The following is a 20,247-nucleotide window of genomic DNA, read 5'->3' as shown; positions in this document are numbered from 1 at the left end:
TCCTCAGAGATGATGTTGAACATGATTACTTTTCTGAATTGGGGAGGGAGATTTCTCCCAGTTTAATAATTTAAATGATATGATGTAGATTATCATGTTGTTTAGCCTACATCTTTCATATAATATCAGAAGAAACTTTGTTAAATCCTTCAGTAAAAGTCTAGGCAAAGTGCGTCTGTATCACTCCCCTGATTAATTGTACCAGCCTGTCAAAAAAAAAAGTATAAGTGTAAGGTCAAAACCATTCCTTTCTATCTCTGGTACATTGACTAGGTACAAACTCCTTTTTTTTTAAATTGAATCAATTAGATCTCATTGTGAACAGGGCCTGTACACCTCTTTGAATCAATCAAAGCCATCACATGAGAGACTCATTGTGTGATTTATGATCTAAATACTTTTACAAAAAGGGGAAAATGCCTCAGAATTGTGGAAAAAGAGATTCTAAACTGCTAGATTCCAGAGGTTGGAGCAGGTATGGAGCAGATGTAGGATTAAACTGTGGCAGAGAAAGGACATGTAAAGGGATGTCCTTAGTTCTACAGTTAGCATGGAAAGGAAGATCTAGGCTGAGGGGAGTCCCAAAAAAAGGTCATCTTGTTCCTCATTTTCTCCTCCCTGTGTCTAACATGAGACACAACATAATCTGCAATTTCATTACCCAAATGTTTGAAGCAAACTGAATTTTTGTTTCCCTCACAAAGAGGCCCAGGGGATAATGTTACATTTATATAAAAATATAGATAAGTAAACAGATATATGGATAACCTTTGATTTAAATGAACTAATTATTATAATATTATTATTATATATTATGTTATTATATTGTTAATATATGATATATTAATATAATATTATATATTAAAATGTAATAATATAATTATTATAATAGAATGTTATCAGAGAAATGAGGTTAGTCTGTGTCATAAGGCAATCACAGTGTCACAAGACTTATGTGAAAACCAGGTTTATTACAAGAGAAATGAACATGCATGTGGAACCTAAAGAGTTCACAGTCCTTACAGAAGTTTGCATATTTATGACAATATAACAAAAGGAGAAGAAAATAGGAAGGGGTTTGGTGTGGGAGGGGAAAGTAGCCCCTCCCCAAGTGGAACAGCAAGGTGATGGCAAAAGCCACATTCTTTTTCCTTGGGAACTGCCTAGAGTGGACTATGAAGATAGGAGGGTCTGTTTATCTGCAAAGGATACCAGTTGCACAAGTGTTTTTCTCAGCCTGGCACAGACTGGCTGGTGCCTGTCTTGCCTCCCAAGGGCACACAGGGAATCCAGCTTAGGGTACAAATAGCAAATTATATCAGCTGGGGGGGTGTCATCTTTGACACATTCAGGGCCTCTTGCATGCTCTGGGTCCAGTGTTTCTGGAAAATATGGCAACTCAACAAGACAAGTTCAGGGGACCCCTTACTAGTCCTTAATAGCTGATATGGCCTATTCCTGATGAAGCTCTTTGGGATTATCACTTTTCTAGTCAACTCCTTAATAGCATGTTTTAGAATTTTGTCAAGAATTGAAATCAAACTCACTAGCATTATGGTTTATAGAATTTTTTTTTTTGCTTTCTGGAGGGCAATTGGGGTTAAGTGACTTGCCCAAGGTCACATGGCTAGTTTTTGGGTTAATTGTCTGAGGCTGGATTTGAACTTAGGTCCTCTTGACTCCAGGGCTGGTGCTCTATTCATTGTGCCACCACCTACCTGCCCCTATAGATTTTTTTTATCAGTAAATTCTTCAATTAATTGATATCTCTCTTCCATTCTTCATGGTTTTGCAAAGATCACTGACAGTGTTTCATCAGATCTTCCAGTTCAAAGCCCAGGGATATTAGGCTTGGTGACTTGTACTCATCAGTGGCAGCCAGGTGCTCTCTCACAGCTACTCTCTGTAACTTACAGTTACAACCAGGTTACTGTCTAACTCTCTCTACATCTCTTGGATATCAGATCTCTATTAGTTATTTTTTATTTCTCCTTTCCAGTCTTCAGACATCTTCCTTGGCAGATAAAACAGAATCAAAGTAAGAGTTCAGCAGTTCTGCCCTCTCTCCCTTACCCATTATCCTTGGGTAATCCACCTTGATTACCTTGACCATCAGCAGCCCTATCAGTTCTATGATTATCCTCCCCCTCATATAGGTTTTGTTAAAAATCTCATTTTGTTGACTAACATTTCTTACGCTACAGGTCATTCTGAACTTTAGCATTCCAAACACAATTCTTATAGGATCATACCTAACATTTGTCTTCATTTTCCATCTTGTTCAGTCTTTTTAAGAAATATAAGTTGGTTGATTTCCCTCTGCATCTTTATTGGTCTCTTTATACAATTTCCCTGTTTCCTCCTCATTGCAATTGTTTTACTTTGTGTTCTCAATCTCATTCTTGAAAGTTTTGTGAGTTTTCATCAGTACCTTTTAGTCCATGTGAAATTACCTAGCCTTTCTTTGAAAGAGTCCTTTAAAGTCAGCTTACCATATCCAACTCCCCTCTACTCTGTCATATTCTGAGAAAAACGAATTTGACATTCCCTCCTCCCCTAAGATTTCCATTATTTCCATCCCAGTAACCATTTCTTCCATTATTGGTAGCAGTCAGATTCAGAATGGAAGTTCCCTTTACTGATTCATACCTTTTTTGAGAGAGAGATTATATTATCCTAAAGGCAAGTAAAAAAATTGTTAGCTGCCTTTCTTTGGTCAGAGAGAAAGTTCCAGGATCTGTAAATATCTGCATTGTGCTTCTCTTCTAGGCCTGTGATCCCTTCCCCAAATTGCCTCATCTATTTCCTTTTCATTTCTAGGATGTTTGAGTATGCTCTAATGCTTGTTTTTTGCTTCATTTGATTTTCATCTAAATGTTTTCTTCTATGTTTCTTCCTTCTACCAGATTTCTTCAATGAGTATATTTTAAAATATATAGTTATATTCTATACATTCATGACCACTCCCCATCTTTCACATAGCCTATTCTTTTTGAATAAGACATATCCTTTTAGAATCCTATCCCAGTTATAGGTCTCATCCCACTAAGTCCCAGTGGGATGTAGTCAGATTTGTTTGCTTGTGTCAGTAGAGTTTCCCTCCCAGCTTGATTTTTTTTTTCTTTTTTAAATTAAAGGTCCCATCCCTTGACTCATTTCCTAAAGAGGCCTATTAACTAAGTGAGTACCTGAAAAGGCATTAACCTAAAAGGGACATGGTTTTCTGCTGCATCCTGGGTCATCTCCAGTCACCCTGATGAATATCAGGTCACTGGATCCAGATGGCTCCAGAGGAGAAAGTGAGACTGGTGACCTTGCACAGCCCTCCCTCACTCAAATCAATGTCAACTGCAAGTCATGTCATCATTTCCCTGATGCCATGGTGCTCTTCAAGAACTAAGGGTAAACACAACAATCTTTCATTCAAATTACTTTGTAGAGAGCTTCTTCTGGTTCAGCTTAGAGGACACCACTGTATCATTTGGACTCTCCATCCATTCCTTCTCACTCTCAATAATGACTGGCTTACCTCTTGTTCAGCTAATGCTGACATTTTTTATAATGCTTCTCCCAAGTCATCTTTAGTAATATACTACAGCTTTCTTAAACTTATTATATGTACCTTTACATTGCCTTTTGGGTCACCTGAAATTTTTATTCTTCTGTGATCAATAACCATAAAGCAATAAGCAGCTCAGGATCATTGAAAGGTCTGTTTGATTTCCTAACTGTGATCTAGCCCAATCTCCTATTCAATTCTGAATCTAACACCCATCCAAGATATAGATACACACACACACAGATGAATGAAATGTCCTCCAATTGTATGTCATTATTTAGGAAATATTTGTTTTTCATCTAGTTGGTCTTTCTGGTATGAATGGTTAAACTAATCTCTTTTGAAAGACTGTATTTCCTTGAATGGGACATTCTGCTTTGTGGGATTCAATGCAATTGATAAAATATTAACCTGTAAACAAACATCTGGAAAATCTCACATTTTAGATTTTGTCAGTAGTATAAGCTTGAATACAGAGTATATTTTTTGTAAGAAAGCACATAAAACTTACTCAAAACATTAATGGACTGGAAGTTACTTAAAGGTGATAGCCTATGGAAATGTTAACCTATTTTAAAGAGTGACAGAATATACAATTTTCTTTATCTTAAAAAACAAACTTCCTATCCTGATGTTTCAAATAGAAACCCTCTGACTTTGTGTAAAATTTATTTATTTGATGTTTTCCATTGTACATGTTAAATATGCTAACAGGCAGTATTAGCCCCATCCTATCTGCAAAGAAACTGAAGTTCAGAGAAATTAGGTGATTTGCCAAAGTTACACTGTAAGGAAATGACAGAGGTGGTATTCACACACAAGTCTTCTGACCCCAAATCCACTGTTCTCCACTATAAGACAGCTTCCCACATTATGAATTGAGTGGCGTGATTCTCTGCTAAGTCCGACTGTCTTTGGATAGAAGATACTGAACCTGGCAGAGAATGCTTGATCTCTTCTAGGACTTGAACTTTTAGAGATCTTGACATCTAGATTCAGAACAAATGGTTGGGAGGATGTTGAGTTAACAAAAAGAAGTATTGCATTCATCCGTTGGATAGCTAGGTACCCCTCAGCCAAGAGGGCTTTATTTCAGACAAACTAAATTCCAAGTGCAACAGTTTTGTTTTTCAGATTTTTGATTTAAGGTTCCCAAATGAAAGATGACAATGTTCACAGAAGGAGGAAAAGCATTTGGATACTTACTTTTTTCCCAAAGGTGCTGTTTAAATTGAGTTTACAAAGTGGAGATTTGTTGTCTTATTTACTACCTGTACAACCCTGGGCAAGTCACTTCACCCTGTTTGCCTCAGTTTTCTCATCTGTAAAATGACCTGGAGAAGGAAATGGCAAACCACTCTAATATCTTGGCCAAGAAAACCTCAAAATCGGGCCATGAAGAGTCAGATACGACTGGAATGACTGAACAACACACATAAAAGGAGAATTAGAAAGAAGAGTTTGGCACCTTTTGTTTCCAACCCATTCTCTATAGTTCTTCCTCTGAAATTATCTCCACAGTGATTACTAGGCCAGTGATTAGTGATTAGCTTATCTCTCTCTTTTTTTTAAGAACAGTTTATTCTCTTCCTTCTTCAAAATGGCATCTTTCTAGAGCATGGTGCAAAACCAAAAGATATAGGAGCATCGAGGCTGTAATATATATGTCTCTGTCTCTCCGTGTCTGTCTCTTTCTCTGTGTGTGTCTCCCTCCTTCTTGTCCTCCCTCTGTTTTTTGTCTGTCTGTCTTTTTTGAAGCCAAACAGTTATAAAGAACCGTAAAACAGACACGTTTACTAACCAGTCACGCTTAGGTACTCTAACACACCAACACTGAAGTATTTGATTTAACAAAGACTCATTGGGGTCCTGTCTGGGGCACAGCATTGTGCCAGGGGCCAAGGGATATAGAAAAAGGAGTGAGATTCAGTACCTGCTGGCATTGCTCTTAGCAATGAGTAAAGGACTTTCTATAGTAAAGAAGAAAGTTGGCCATGACTCATGGAATGTTAGCAATAAGGGACCGTACAGATCACTTAGCGCAACTCTACTCCTCACCCACGTTCCATTGAAAAGGAAACAGGATTAAAGAGGTTGGGATTTGTCCAAAGCCAAATGGCTGGTAATAAATGGCAGGATTGAAATGAAAAAAAAAACCAACCCAGGTTTTCTGAATCTTAGGCAGACGCTCTTAATACCATGCCACACTGCCGTCTTTGTTTGGTCCTTGGGTGGTTTCTTGTTTTTTGATTTTTTGCATGTGTAGGAATCACTTTTCTCTCTCAGTGTACCTCCATTTTCTCACCTATAAATTGAAGAGATTGGACTAGATCGGGGCTTCTTAACCTTTTCTTTGCCTCGGACCCCTTTGGCAATTGGTGAAACCTATGCCCTCTTCTTTACTTTAAAATGAAATGCATACAGTAAAACACATAGGATTACAGAGGAAGTTACATACCAGTTATGCTAAATTCTCTATTGAAATAAAAAAAAACCAAACCTAAGTTCCCAGACTACTGACCTAGATGACCTTCAAGCTCCTTCCAGTTCTCAGCTTCTCCTATTTAATGTTAATATGTCAACAGTCATTCATCTTAGTCTAAACTTGCTTTGAGATGGACAACACATTATGAAAAAACTTACTAAATTTATATTTCGTTATTTTAAACTTTGTATATATATGAAAATGTTGTTTTCAGAGGCTGGGGACAGGTCCACACCTGAATTAGTGTGTAGAAACTCCATCTACAATGCAGAGTGGCAAACCCTCTGTAACTTACTTAAGAGTTGCCTGGAGTTGAAAAGGTAACAGATAGCCCAAGGTCACCCCACTAATAAAGGTCTTCTGTGGGACTCCATGACCAGATCTCTTTCCATTATACCAAGCTGCATTCATACATATATACACATATACATACATACATACATACATACACATACACATAAGTGTTCTATATTAATATATAGGTTATATAATTACAAATAATAATTCTCCAAATAATAAAATTCTATAAATATATAATGCATATATCTATTATATAATAATTAGTATATATATATACATATTGTAATTATTTATATAGTTATATATAATTGTTTTATACATCCTATTATGTAATTATTATATAGTAATTATTGACAGCCTGTACCAAGCTCCACATTCTAGAGCATAGGTTTGTATTGCACAGGGAAAGGGACTGGACCTGGGATTTGTTTGCCCAGTCTCACACAGCCTTTTTTAAAAGTAGCCAATTGGATAATGAGGGACAGTGTCTGGTGTTATACACTATATTATTATAATGGGTATTATATATATGTATTTTGTAATGTTATACATTACATATGTATTATATATAGAGATATGTATGTTAATGCAGCCTGATGTAATGGAAGGAGACCTGGCCTTGGAGGCCTGTGGAAGACCTATCTCAAGACGTGTGTGTGCCACACACACATATACATAGAGATAATGCATGTTTTGTTCAGTTATTTCATTTATGTCTGACTCTTTGTGACCCTGTTTGCGGTCACAAAGATACTGGAGTGGTTCACCATTTTGTTTTCCAGTTCATTTTTCAGATGAGGCCACTGAGGCAAAAATAGTTAAGTGACTTGCCTAGGGTCACATAACTAGTAAATGTCTGAAGCCAGATTTGGACTTAGAAAGTTAGGTTCTCCTGACTCCTGTCCCTGCCCATTACCTACTGAGGCCAGCTAGGCTATTTCAGAATAACTGATGAATAGTTTGGTCAGTCAACAAGCATTTATTAATCACTTACTATGTGGCAGACATAGTACTGAGTGCACTGGGACACAAAGAAAGGCAAAAGCTTGGTCCCTGCCCTCCAGGAACTCACATTATAATGGGGGAAACAACATGCAAACAACCGTGTACGGATGAACTACATCCAGTGGAAATGGGAGATCATCTTGGAAAGCAGTACAGGTGAGGGAGACCTGGAAGAGCCTCTGGCAGGAGGTGGGATTGGAGCCAAGTCTTAAAGGAAGCGAGGAGGTGGAGGTGAGAAGGGAGAACATTCCTGGCAGAGGGGGCAACTGTAGAAAAGGCAGAGAGCCAGGCAAGAAGCAATAGGAAAGCTGATGTTGCTGAATTGTAGACTATGTAGAAAGGAGCATTGTGGGGCAGTTAGATGGCACAATGGAGAGAAGGCCAGTCCTGGAATCAGGAGGACCGGAGTTCAAATTCAGCCTCAGATACTTACTAGCTCTATGATCCTAGGTAAGTCACTTAACTCCAACTGCCTCTCCCACCCCCGGGGGAAACAAACAAACAAATAAATAAATGAAGGAGCAGTGTAAGGAAAGTTTGAGCTTCCCTTTGGCCTGGAAGTCTAGATGAGAAAGTTCCACTGCCAAGTAGCCTACATACATGTCTCTGTATTTGCAGAGACAATATGAACCAGTGTGCAACATTTAAATAATTCAGGTTGGCCTATATGAAGTGCCAGTTTGAATAGTGTAATCTGTGCTTCAGGAATTCAGAGAAGGAAGTGATCCCTTTGAACTGGCCTCATTTCAGGAGGCTTCTTGGAAGTCTGAGACCCTCTGAGTTGACTTAGGAGAAATTGGAAGAGGCAATAAATAGGGTGAGGGGCAAAAGGTAAATACTAGAGGGTAGACCAGATTTGGTGAGAACATGTTTCCTTCTGTCTTTTGAGAAAACAAGCATTTCCTAATTCTCACATATAAACTTTACAACCAATTTGTTTTATTTTCTAAGGACCCAGGAGTTGTAGTGAATATTTGAGCACAAAGTTCTTTATATACTTATTTTAAATCTAATGAATCTATGTAATATTGGACCCCACCAATTTATGAAAATGCTGTTGCCTTCTTTGTCCAGACTTGGGCACAAGAAAGTCCATGAGAGGCTTGTTCAAGGTCATGTTTGATATCAGGATCAGTCAATGAATAGGACCAAAGGTTCTTTCCATAATCATCCAGTTTCCCAAAGTATCTTCACATTCTTTTTGAGCAGTGTGGATATTTAGGGACTTTTGAGGTTCAGACTAGCACTCACTTGGTATGAACTCTGGATGTGTAATATTTTTATATCAAGATTATTTATTACCGGCTGGAATAAGTGGAGAATGGCTAAGTTTAAATTTGTCAGAAAGAATGAGAGAACGTAGAGAGACCTAATTGACCTAGTACAGAGGTTCTTAATCTTAGGTCTATGAATTTTTAAAATACTATTTTGATAAGTCTTTTAATATAATTGTTTCTTCTTACTCCTGTATATTTTATGTTTTTTTAAAAGCATTTTTTCTGACAAGGGGTTTATAGGCTTCAACAGACTGCCAAAGGGGTCTGAGACACACACACACAAAAACAAAACAAAACCCTCTCATCTAGCACCAAAAAAATTTATCACTAAGCACTGTACACTGTGCATTGTCCTTCCTTGGGTCATGCCAAGGCTTGCCAGGTAGCTAGCTAGATGTCCTGTGCCATTGCCTTTGGTTACAAATAGTCTGTGGAAAGGACAGCCAAGGACCCAGGATATAATGAGCAATGTGTATGTGAGTTGTGTGAGTTTTAGGAATTAGCTGGGTCTAGGGCTAGGCTGGAGCATCCAACATTGTAGTAGGACGATTAAATCCAATGTAGTTTGAGGAGGGAACAAGCACCCAGGGCATCAGGAAGGGCCCTTGTAGCATCTGGAGCCAGCAGCTACCCTTGCAGGAAGCTAGAACTGGAAAAGGCTGAATTGGAATTGAGGAGGGTGTATATTCCAGCCACTTGGGCAGCCTGTGCTAAGTTCCACTATTGAGAGCATGGGTTTGTGCTACACAGGGATAGTGACTCGACCGGTGATTTCTTTGGTCTAAGGAATTCTCCCTATTAATGCAGGTCTATATTCTCTTTGAAACTTAGTCCTAGGGGTGGCTAGGTGGCACAATGAACAGAGCACTGGCCCTAGAGTCAGGAGGGCCTGAATTCAAGTCTGGCCTCAGATACTTAACACTTACTAGCTGTGTGACCTTGGGCAAGTCACTTAACTCCAATTGCCCTGCCTTCCCCACCTCCAAAAAGCAAAAAAAGAAAGAAAAAGAAAAAAGAAACAGTCCTAGAATAGGGAAGGACTCTTAGCCTGGGATCCTCAAACTTGCTTTTGTCCTTTAAAAAAAAAAAAAAATATATATATATATATATATATCCATATATATCCACATTTTGATGCAATAATTGATTTATTTTCATAATCTTATATATTTTATTTTATCCATTTAAAAACATTCTGAGGAGGGGGTCAGTAGGTTTCACCATACTACCAAAGGCTGCCACCATGACACAAAGACTCATGACACTTGACTTAGCTCCCTGGAACCCCTAGAGAGTAAATAACTTACCCAGGGTCACACAGACTTTTAACAAGTAGCCAATTGGATGATGAGGGGCAGCGTCTAAACACAGCACCATGTAAAATGGGAGCGATAGCTGTTTGCTAGAGAACAGTGACCATCTAGGCTTCCCAGCTGGATCACCACCTTTTCTGAGTTAGTTTCTGAGATATAATTGAGGCAGTGTATTGTAATGGACAGAGCTGACCTCAAAGGTCTGGTACCACCTTTGACTTATGCTGGCCATATAACCCTGGGCTTATCATTTAACTTCTCGGGGCTCTCAGGCAGCTCAGCCTATAGATTGGTGAGAAGGCGCTGCATGGGTAGAGGAAGTTTCTGAAATCACAGGTCTTGCACCTTCTGCAAAGGCTTTTCCTGGTCTCCCTCATGGATATTGCCTTCCCTCCCATTTATTTATAATGGCTATAGCTTATACATGCAAACATAGCTTTTTGCATGTAAATTTCACTTTTGACACTGGATGATCCAGACTCAGGCTTCACTACATTTTCTGGATAAATTAGCAGCTCTTTCTCCTCATTTGTGTACAGGATTGGCCAGAGACTGCCACCTTTTCCCAGTGAAAAAGTGAGTAAATTTAAGACCTTATAAGGGACAACAGCCTTACTGGTTACAAGTCTTTGGGTAATCCAAAGGTGTGAATGACATTGCTAATGTTTCACTTCATGAAAAATCTTAATGAAACATTTTTGCCTCTGGCTTTAAATGAAGCCACATCATGGCTAAGTAGGTGATTTGAGACACGTGTGTTTTGCCTTGTGTTTTTCCCCACTGTGCTAGCAATGAGACCTGCTTATGATACCAGTGCTCTGGTGAAACGATGTCCTCGAAGAATCCTAGATTGCCAGAGTAGAAAGGGGACTTTAGAATTCATCTAGTCAAGGCCCTCATTCAGTACTTAAAGCAAGTGAGACTCAGAGAGGGGAAGTAATTTGCCCAAACTTGGTTGTCAGAAACTTTGTTGCCAAAGGCAGAATTAATATAGGCAGAATTCCCATGTTCAAAGGTATCAGAAAGGGGGCGGGAGGAATGATATAAAACCCTCATTAAATCATAACGAAAATAGCACCAGATATGCCACAAAATATAAAATGTGCCCCAGGGATTCTTAGAGAAGAGAAAGAGCTCCATAAATAACTGGAAATTTATTCCTGGTATCAACTGGCATTGGAAAAACTTAGATCTCACTGTCATGTGCTCCTTTGTGGACCTGAATCCTTCCTAGCCCTGTCCTGGTAAGTATAGACCTGGTCAATAATCCCCTTTCTTGCAAACCTTCTCTCTGCCCTTTCTCCTCCCTTCACTGCTGGAGTAATAGTCTTCCTCCCCTCTACTTCAAAACTCCAGATAGTAATCAAAAACATTAGATATTCATCTGGTCTTACTTTGGGCAAATCACAACATTAGTCATTCATGATGTCATGAATGAAAAATAGAGAATGGGGGCGTGGTGTCATCGGAGGTTGACACATTGCCAGGCGATGGTGGCACCCAGAGTTAAGGGCAGAATTGAGCCAGGCCCTGCTGGGGAGGTCGTTGGGCCACTCAGCCCCGGACTCGGACCGGTTGTCCCCCCTCCCCCCACTCCCTCACTCCTTTCCCTTTCCCCCGCAGAAATGGCTGTGGCCGTGGCCATGGTGTTGCCGGTAGGCATAGGGGACACGGCTGGGGAGGGTATGTACTTGGAGCTGGGCTCCTGCGCGGCCTACCCATGTGTTCGTGGTGATAGAAGACCTAGTGGAGAAGCTGAAGGTGCTGCGCTGCAAAAAGGAGATCTTGCACAGAAACGACCTGAAGCCCCTGTCTAGTCTTTATTTTACTTTGCCTACCAACCCAGGTGAACAGTTTTACATGTTTTGCACTCTTGCTGCTTGGCTAATTAATAAAGCAGGATGCCCCTTTGAACAGCCACAGGAATATGATGACCCCAATGCAGCAATATCTAATATATTATCTGAGCTTCGATCATTTGGGAGGTCTGCAGATTTTCCTCCATCAAAATTAAAGTCAGGTCATGGAGAGCATATATAAATATGAAAATATGTTGATTTCAGTTGGAAAAGGCCAGTATACCCAGTAGAAGAATTAGAAGAAGAAACAGTTCCAGAAGATGATGTAGAATTGACAGTAAATAAAAGTAGAGGAAGAAATTGTGGAAGAGGAGACTGACAATGAAGAAAACTTTATTGATCTCAATGTTTTAAAAGCACAGACCTACCAATTGGATATGAACGAGTCTGCCAAACAAGAAGATATTTTGGAATGTTAGAACAGATGCTACAGAATGGAATCTAGAAGTGGAACGTGTACTACCACAACTGAAAGTCATGATTTGGACTGACAATAAGGACTGGAGAATCCATGTGGACCAAATGCATCGATACAAAAGTGAGATTGAATCTGCTTGAAAAGAGACAAAGGGATTTTTGGACAAACTCCATAATGAGATCAGTAGGACCCTGGAAAAGATCAGCAGCCGAGAAAAATACATCAACAATCAGCTTGAGCACTTGATTCAAGAGTATCGTGCTGCTCAAGCCCAGCTGAGTGAGGTGAGGGAAAGATACCAGCAGGCAAATGGAGGAGTAACTGAAAGAACTAGAATTCTTTCTGAGATTACAGAAGAATTAGAAAAGGTAAAACAGGAAATGGAAGAAAAGGGCAGCAGCATGACTGATGGTGCTCCTTTGGTAAAGATTAAACAGAGCTTAACCAAACTGAAGCAAGAAACAGTCCAAATGAACATTAGAATTGGTGTAGTGGAACACACATTACTCCAGGCAAAACTAAAGGAGAAGTCAAATATGACTAGGGATATGCATGCAACAATCATTCCAGAATCTGCAATAGGTTCTTATTAAAATCTATTGTACTTTGTTCTCTGCTCAGTTTTTTCTTAAGTCCAATTATATTTCATATTGCTTAATTTAAAAAACAATTATTATACCTCACTGAACGTTATCAGAAAGTCTAAGATACCTTATTCTTGTATGTATACATATATATTCACATACATTGTGTGATGGTGAATTTGATTTTGAGATGGAATATAATTTTAATAAAATAATTAGAAATTCTTAAAAAAAAATGAAGAACAAACAGCAACAGCTGATTTCCTATTATAACTTATAGGGAAAGTGCTAAAAGAGGGGGGTTATGTAAGAGTAAACATTGAACAAATTTACAGTTCACTTTTTGTGATCAGTAGGAAAATTGATGGAAAACAGTACAAGCTGTGAGAATAGAGATTGGTGGTTTCATGTCCAATACTCTTATTTTTTCTCTTTCTATGGAATGCTCATCTGAGGATGGTCAAGTTCAGAATAATATTCTTTTCACTGAATTCTGGTATACTCCCTTGTCTCAGTCAGACCACATCGAGAGTTTTGTGTGCAGTTCTGGTAATCAAACTTTAGGAAGGGCTTTCAGAAGTTGACATGTATCTAATGGAAGATGGAGTGGGGACCAGAAATCACACCCATATAAAAATCAGTTGAAACAACTGTTGATGTATATCCTGGAGCAGTAGTATGGGAAGCACAATGAGCTGCCTTTGTGAGTACTGCCACATTCAAACTCATCTCTCATTTTTCTGTCAGTTTGAACTTCTAGAGATCTCCTTGAAAGTTCCTCTGTCATTGGCAGCTCATTACTTTACTGCGTTGAAAAGCTAAGCATCATCTTCAAGCTCTGAGATTTTACCCTGCTTAACCTACAACAAACCACTTCTAAAAATGGTAGAAAAAGTAGGTTCTAACACAAACCTTGAGTACTTTACTGTTTATACTTCTAATCTAAAACTGACTGCCCCATGACAAATTATTTCCTCCCTCCTCTGCCTTTCCAAGTTTGTTGATGTCTCAAATTTATTAATAGTCTTTGGCAAATTTTGTCAACATTTTGAAAGTCTTCATGAATTACATTTTCCCTTCCTTCCTTCCCCCTCCTTCCATGCTTGTTTACCCATCAGTGATCTCTAACCTAGTATGTTTTCCCCTTACAGAACTCATGTTGAGCCAAGTGTCCAATGATATTATTACCTCTTTATTACAGAGGCTGTTTTTAATTTAGATTTGTTAATTAAATTCATTAATTTTATTTCTTCTTTGTTTGTTTAGTAGCTATTTTAGTTCAAGAAAGTAGTTTCCCTCTAGGATGGATCTTATCATTGGTAAAGATTAATTAAAGTGTCTATGCCTGGAATGTATTTTCTCCTTCTGCCTGTCAAAAATTTTAGTTTCCTTCAATGCTTAGTTCAGATGCCACCTCCTATGTGAGAGCTCTCCTGCTTTCCACACCTCCCCTCCTCTCGCTGCACCTCATTGCTAGTGCCTAAGTCCCAAGTTTATCCCTCTCAATGACCTAAAGTATAAAAGTTATACATATAACCTATTCTTGCCACTTCTCTGGCAAATGAATCATGACCCATATCTCAACATCAGTTTTGCCTTTGGAGTTGAAACATTATCCAATACTGGATAAGCTGGATTTGGATTGGAGGGAAGGAAGAGATACAAATCATACATGAGGAAATGAGTTGACAAAAAGCATTGGCAAGGCTAGGAGTTCTGAGTTCTGTCCTTGAAGCACCACTAACTCATTCTGTGACCTGGGTTGAGTCATTGACTTTCTCTGAGCCTCAGTTTCCTCACTTGTAAAATGGGAGGTTTAAACTAGGTTACTTCCAAGATCCCTTTTAGCTCTATGTTCCTAAAAGTAGTAGACTGTTATGTGGAAGAAAGAGATTGGACGCACTTTGCATGGCCCCAGAGAGAAGAACTAGGAGCAATGGGAGACTGCTTTTAGGCTAGATATAAGGGAGAAAATCTTAAACATGTGAGCTGGCTTGGGGCAGCCAGGTAGCACGGCGAGTAAGAGCACCGGCTCCAGTGTTGAGAAGACCTGGAGATCGAATCCCGGGCTCAGACACTCAGCACCACACCCAGAAATAACTGGCCGTGTAACCTTGAGCAAGTTACTTAACCCCAGTTGCTTAGGGGCAGCCAGGTAGCTCAGCAAGTAAGAGCACCGGCTCCAGTGTCGGGATGACCTGGATCAAATCTGGGCTCAGATACTCAGCACCACACCCAGAAATAACTGGCCGTGTAACCTGGAGCAAGTTACTTAACCCTGATTGCTTTAAAAAAAAACAAAAAACATATGAGCTGGCTCAAGAAGAAGTGTTTCCCTATCACTAGAGGGTGTCAAGTGGACGTTTGAGCAAGGGGTTTCTAGGTGACCTCCAAGGTTCCATGGATCTGATCCCTTGAAATATTATCTTTGGAAGATACCTGTGCATTGGTTTCTCTTCCCCATCCCTGCCCATCTCCCCTAGCCCTGCCTTCAGGAGTCCACCAATGCTATGATTCCTCGCCCAGTCATGCTCTCTTCTCTCCTGACTTGACACTCTTCTGGAGAAGTTCATTCACCACCTCCTCCCCAGGAGTCTCCTCTCTCCCCACCCCCAAACCACTTTCCATCATCTCCCCTTTATGTGCTGTTTCCCTCCATTATAAACTCCTTGATAGTAGGGACTGTCTTCTTTGCTTGTATTTGTTTCCCCTGGGGTCATCTCAAGTTGTCCTGGCCACTGGACCCAGATGGCCCTGGAGGAGAAAGTGAGGCTTGTGACTGCCCAGCTCGCCCTCACTCAAATCCAATTCAGTTGCAAGTCATGGCATCATCTTCCTGATGTCATGGTCCTCTTCCAGAACGAAGGACGAACCACACAATTCACCACCACCATATGTTTCCTCAGCACTTAGCTCAGTACTTAACACATAGGGACAGTTTAATAAATGCTCTTGGTTGATCCATTGGAGCCTCTCAACTCATCCACGCCCCATAGTGGTACCAGCATAAATTTAAAATAGAATGGGGGTTGGGTGGGGTGGTAAAGTGGTTTGATGCAGTATTTTGCCCAGCAAACACCTGAGCCCATTTAGCTACAGTTCGATTTATAAAACACCTAGAAAACACAGATTGCCCTTCCCAGAAGAAAATTCTGTTACCAACCCCCAGCCCCGCCTACACTGTTCCAATCTCCAGCTGAGAGTGCTTTTCTAAAAGGAACATCTGCTTGTGATCCCAGCATTGGGGATTACTTTATGCATTTTCAGTAGTCTTTTTGCAAATAGGGATAACAAGGTTTTTGATTCAGGGGATTAGGGCCATTCCTAGTCCACAAAGTACTTTGAAAAAAAGAAAAGTACCTTTGGACTTCTGAGGATTTCCCCATATTCCTGGAAGTCAAGGACGTGGAATAGGAAATGTTTGCTGCTAGGTAGCTAACCTGTCAGGATCATGGAACCTGGGATCATTGACTTAGAACTGGAAGAGTCCTTAGAAATCACCTAACTAAAACGAATGAATTTTAAAAAATCTCATTTTACAGATGAGGAAACCTGAGGCCCAAAAGATAAGTGATTCATTTCCCCAAGGTCACATAGCTAGCCAGTAAGAATCAGAATTCCTTAGCCACTGCTCCTGATGCCACACCTATATGACTAATGACTTTTTTAGGGGAAGGCTTTGACATTTGAAAGACATAAACCCAGGGTTTTGTGATTTCTTTTAAAGAGAAAACCCTTTATTTCAAAGGAAATGTAATATAAACACAGGAAAAGTCCCAAAAGAGCTTTTAAAAAAATTTGTAGGGACAGCTAGGTGGTACAGTGAATAGAGCACCGGCCCTGGAGTCAGGAGGACCTGAGTTCAAATATGGCCTCAGACATTTAACACAAAAACTAGCTATGTGACCTTGGGCAAGTCACTTAACCCCAATTGCCCTGCCTTCCCCCTCCAAAAAGCAAAAAAAAAAAAAAATTGCAAAGCACTTACATGTCAGCCACTTAAAATTATTATCTCATTTGGTCCTAACAACAACCCTGGGAGATGGGTGCTATTATTATCCCCATTTTACAGTTGAGGAAACTGAGGCAAACAGATTAAGTGGTTTGCGCAGGATCCCACAGTAAGAACTGATCTCTTCCTGAAGGGAAAGCTGTTGCTGTGAGGATTGGCTGTTATTACTCAGGAAAAACTGCAGGCAGTGTGCTTGGTAGCTAAGGAGAGATGAAAATGGAATCAGATCCTGCTGTGTTCATGTTCCTAAACTCATCTGACCAGAGCGACATTTTAGGTTGAGGTTGAACTAGAATCAAAGAATTTCAAAGCTGGAAATTATCTTGAGACCATTTGTTCAAGTACCTTGTTTTTCAGATGAGGCCTTGGAGCCCCAGAAGTGAAGGCCCTTACCTGAGGTAGTTAAATAGACTATGAAGCCTCTGTTGTCTTAGTTCGTGGGGTATTTAGGGAGGACTAGCACCTCCAGTGTGAGGGCTTGCCCAGCCCTTCTCAGGGGCACTCATTCACTTCTGCTGTCCATCTCACCCAACTTTCACCTGTAGCTCCAAGAAGCTGTACCATGTTCAGCAGCCACACCCCAGTAAAATCATCTCAGCAGATGGGCTAAACCAGGTGGAAAGTAACCAACAGACCTTGAACCCATCGGTGAGTTAGGGGGATGTCTACCCCAAGTATGTGAAGACTCCCTCAAGTGGAATGAAAGGATGAGACCAATTTGTTCCAGTGACCAGGAAGGTGATGGAAGCAGGCACTGTGGAGACCTTAGGGCTTGGTCAGACTTCAGAGATGAAGGTCATCCCCTGCATCCCAGGCCTTTTCCAATTGTCTTGCCAATGGACTGTGATGACTATGGAGGAAAGAGTGAGGCCGACAACTTTGTACAGCTCTTTCTCACTTAAATCCAATTCATTCATGAGTCAAGTTACCACTCTGTGATGTCATTGGTCCTCTTCAGAAATGAAGGACAATGACAACTAAGCTAAAATAATATAGCACTATGAGTTTTACAAAGCATTTTACATATGTAAAGTGACCTGAGATAAAACGGGCAATTTTGATTAATGAAAATTGCAGTGTTTTTGCATACAAAATGCATGCAGTTAAAATTAGAAGGGAAATAACTAAACTGGGAGGGGGAGGGGGGAGGAGGAGAAACTGCATAAAATTTCTCTGAGAAAGGTTTGCTATCCAAGGTATATAAGGAACAAGAGTCATTCTCCAAGTGATAAATGGTCAGAAGATGTGAACAAATGGTTCTGAAAGGAAGAAGTCCAAACTTTTAACGGTAGTATGGGGGGAAAAAACCCTCCAAATCACTAGTACTTTGAGAAATGCAAATTAAAATAATGCTGAGCTTCTACCTTACACCCTTTGCATGAGCAGTGGAAAAACAGAAAAAATTATGATCATTGGAGGAGATATAGGAAGACAGGCATAATAATATATTATTGAGGGAGTCTAGCCATTCTGGAAGATAATTTGGAATTGACCCCAAATGTCACCAGATTGTGAATACCCTCTACTCAAAGAGATCGAAGGAAGATTAAAAGGACCTAGATAGATAATACCAACATTTATAGCAGCTTCTTGTAACTTAGACGTGGAAACAAAGGTGGTACTCATTAGTCAGTTAAGAAAAACTTACTAAGCACCTACTATGTTCCAGACACAATGCTAAGCATTGCAGATACATTAGCTGGGTAATGGCTGAACAAATTGTACTATATGAATATAATGGAATTTTACTGCATTCTGAGAAATGATGAAAGGAACAGTTTCAGAGAAACCTGGGAAGCCATGCACAAGCAAAAGCAGAATGAAGTGAAGAGAATAGAAAAAATGCTTTGTACAGTAGCAACAACATTATAAAGACACCTTGGAAAGATTTAAGAACTCTGAGCAAGGGAATGGATTAATCGGGACTCCAGAGGACTCAAGATCCTGCCAGAGGGGTGATGGATTCAAGAGTGTGGGATGAGCCTCACATCTTCAGACAATGGTTTGTTTAGCTTGACTAGGTTTATTATAAGTGTTTGGGGTTTTTGTTTTCATCTAATGGGATAGGGAGAGGATTAAGAGGACCTGTGGAAGTGTTGCCAAAAAAAGTGAAAGAAAACATTGGAGCAGCTTAAAGAAAATGTACAAAAGACAGGGAAGTTCAGAAGGAAACATACTAGCAGGAAAGCTTTGAAAGTAGCCTTTTGAATTTGTTACATACTTTTTTTTTAAGTGATGCATATGTAATGGTGATTTGTAGTTTTATGGGCAATCATCTTTTTTTGCATATAGGCTTATCCATTTTGGGGGGGCATTAAAGGACAGAATAACAAAAATTTTAAAACTTGTATTTTTGTGTGGTAGATGGGATTGGAGAGGAGAAAGATTGCAAAGAGGGAGACCAATTAGGAGAGTGTTGCAATAGCCCAGGAAAGAGGGGATAAAGGCCAAACTTAGGGGGTATATATGTGAGGAAATTGAAGGGGACAGACCCATGTGAATGATTTTTTAAAGGTAGAATCACTAAAGCTTGGCAACTGGTGGGATGGGGGTAGTTAGGGAGAAGGAAGAGTTGGCAGTTACTTTTAATTTGGGAACCTGGGTAACTGAATTTATTGTAGTAACCTTCAAGAGAGATAAGGAACATTTGAAGACCAGTGGGGGTTTAAAAATTTAGATTTTATTTTATTTCCAGCTCTGCATTTTCTCCCTCCTCCTTCTCCCCTGCCCCAATGGAAAAAGCAAGAAAAACGAAATTCATTACAAACATGTTTAATGAAGAAAACCAAATTTCCATATTGTCCATTTTTTAGAAAGTGTCTCCATCTGCACTCTCAATCCATCATGTCGCTATCACGAGGTGGATAGCAGGGTGGCATTTTTCATCATGAATTCTCTGCAACTGTAACTGGTCATTGTTGAAGAGTTCCTAGGTCTTTCAAGGTTATTTGTCTATACAGCATCATTGGCTTTGTATAAATTGTTTTCCTGGTTCTAAGGAGCAGTGTTTTAGTGGGTAACTGATCATGAATTGCAGTTTGGGTGTGTTAAGTTTGAGGTGCCTGTTGGACTTCTGGGTGGAGATTTCCCACAGGCAGTTAGTTGTATACGTTGCTATTATTGGAACAGGACCTGTCAAAAAGTAGAGAGTGTGCATGGTGTCTTTCTAGGTAGACATCTCTGACTAAGAGTTTCAGAGTTCTCCTTTGCTTCACTGATATCTATGCATGCTACATTTGCTAATGTTTCTATAGTAAAACAGATACGATAAAAAGCACTGTTTTAAAAGTCACTTGATGTTAAAAGTCTCAGGTCATCAATTTGCAATGTGAACATTTCTGATTAGTTAAGTCTTCAGGCAAACAATATTGAATTAGAAGTGCAGAACAGCGTAACATGAGGATTGACTTGCATGCTTTTGGGGCTTGGGAATGC

The 20,247-nt window shown here is 39.8% G+C and overlaps 1 protein-coding gene and 1 pseudogene across 2 annotated transcripts in view; both read left to right on the top strand.

Annotated features, from left to right (window-relative positions):
- Positions 1-20,247, top strand: part of SERPINE2 (serpin family E member 2) — an 81,104-nt gene that overhangs the window by 10,980 nt on the left and 49,877 nt on the right. The window lies entirely within an intron of this gene.
- Positions 11,565-14,217, top strand: LOC138174240 (intraflagellar transport protein 57 homolog pseudogene; annotated as a pseudogene).

Source organism: Petaurus breviceps, unplaced genomic scaffold (assembly GCF_028583685.1).
Source record: "Petaurus breviceps papuanus isolate PSGF00001 unplaced genomic scaffold, PetGlider_PUasm1.0 688, whole genome shotgun sequence".
NCBI classification, from domain to species: Eukaryota; Metazoa; Chordata; class Mammalia; order Diprotodontia; family Petauridae; genus Petaurus; species Petaurus breviceps.
This window is presented reverse-complemented; position numbering and strand designations above follow the sequence as displayed.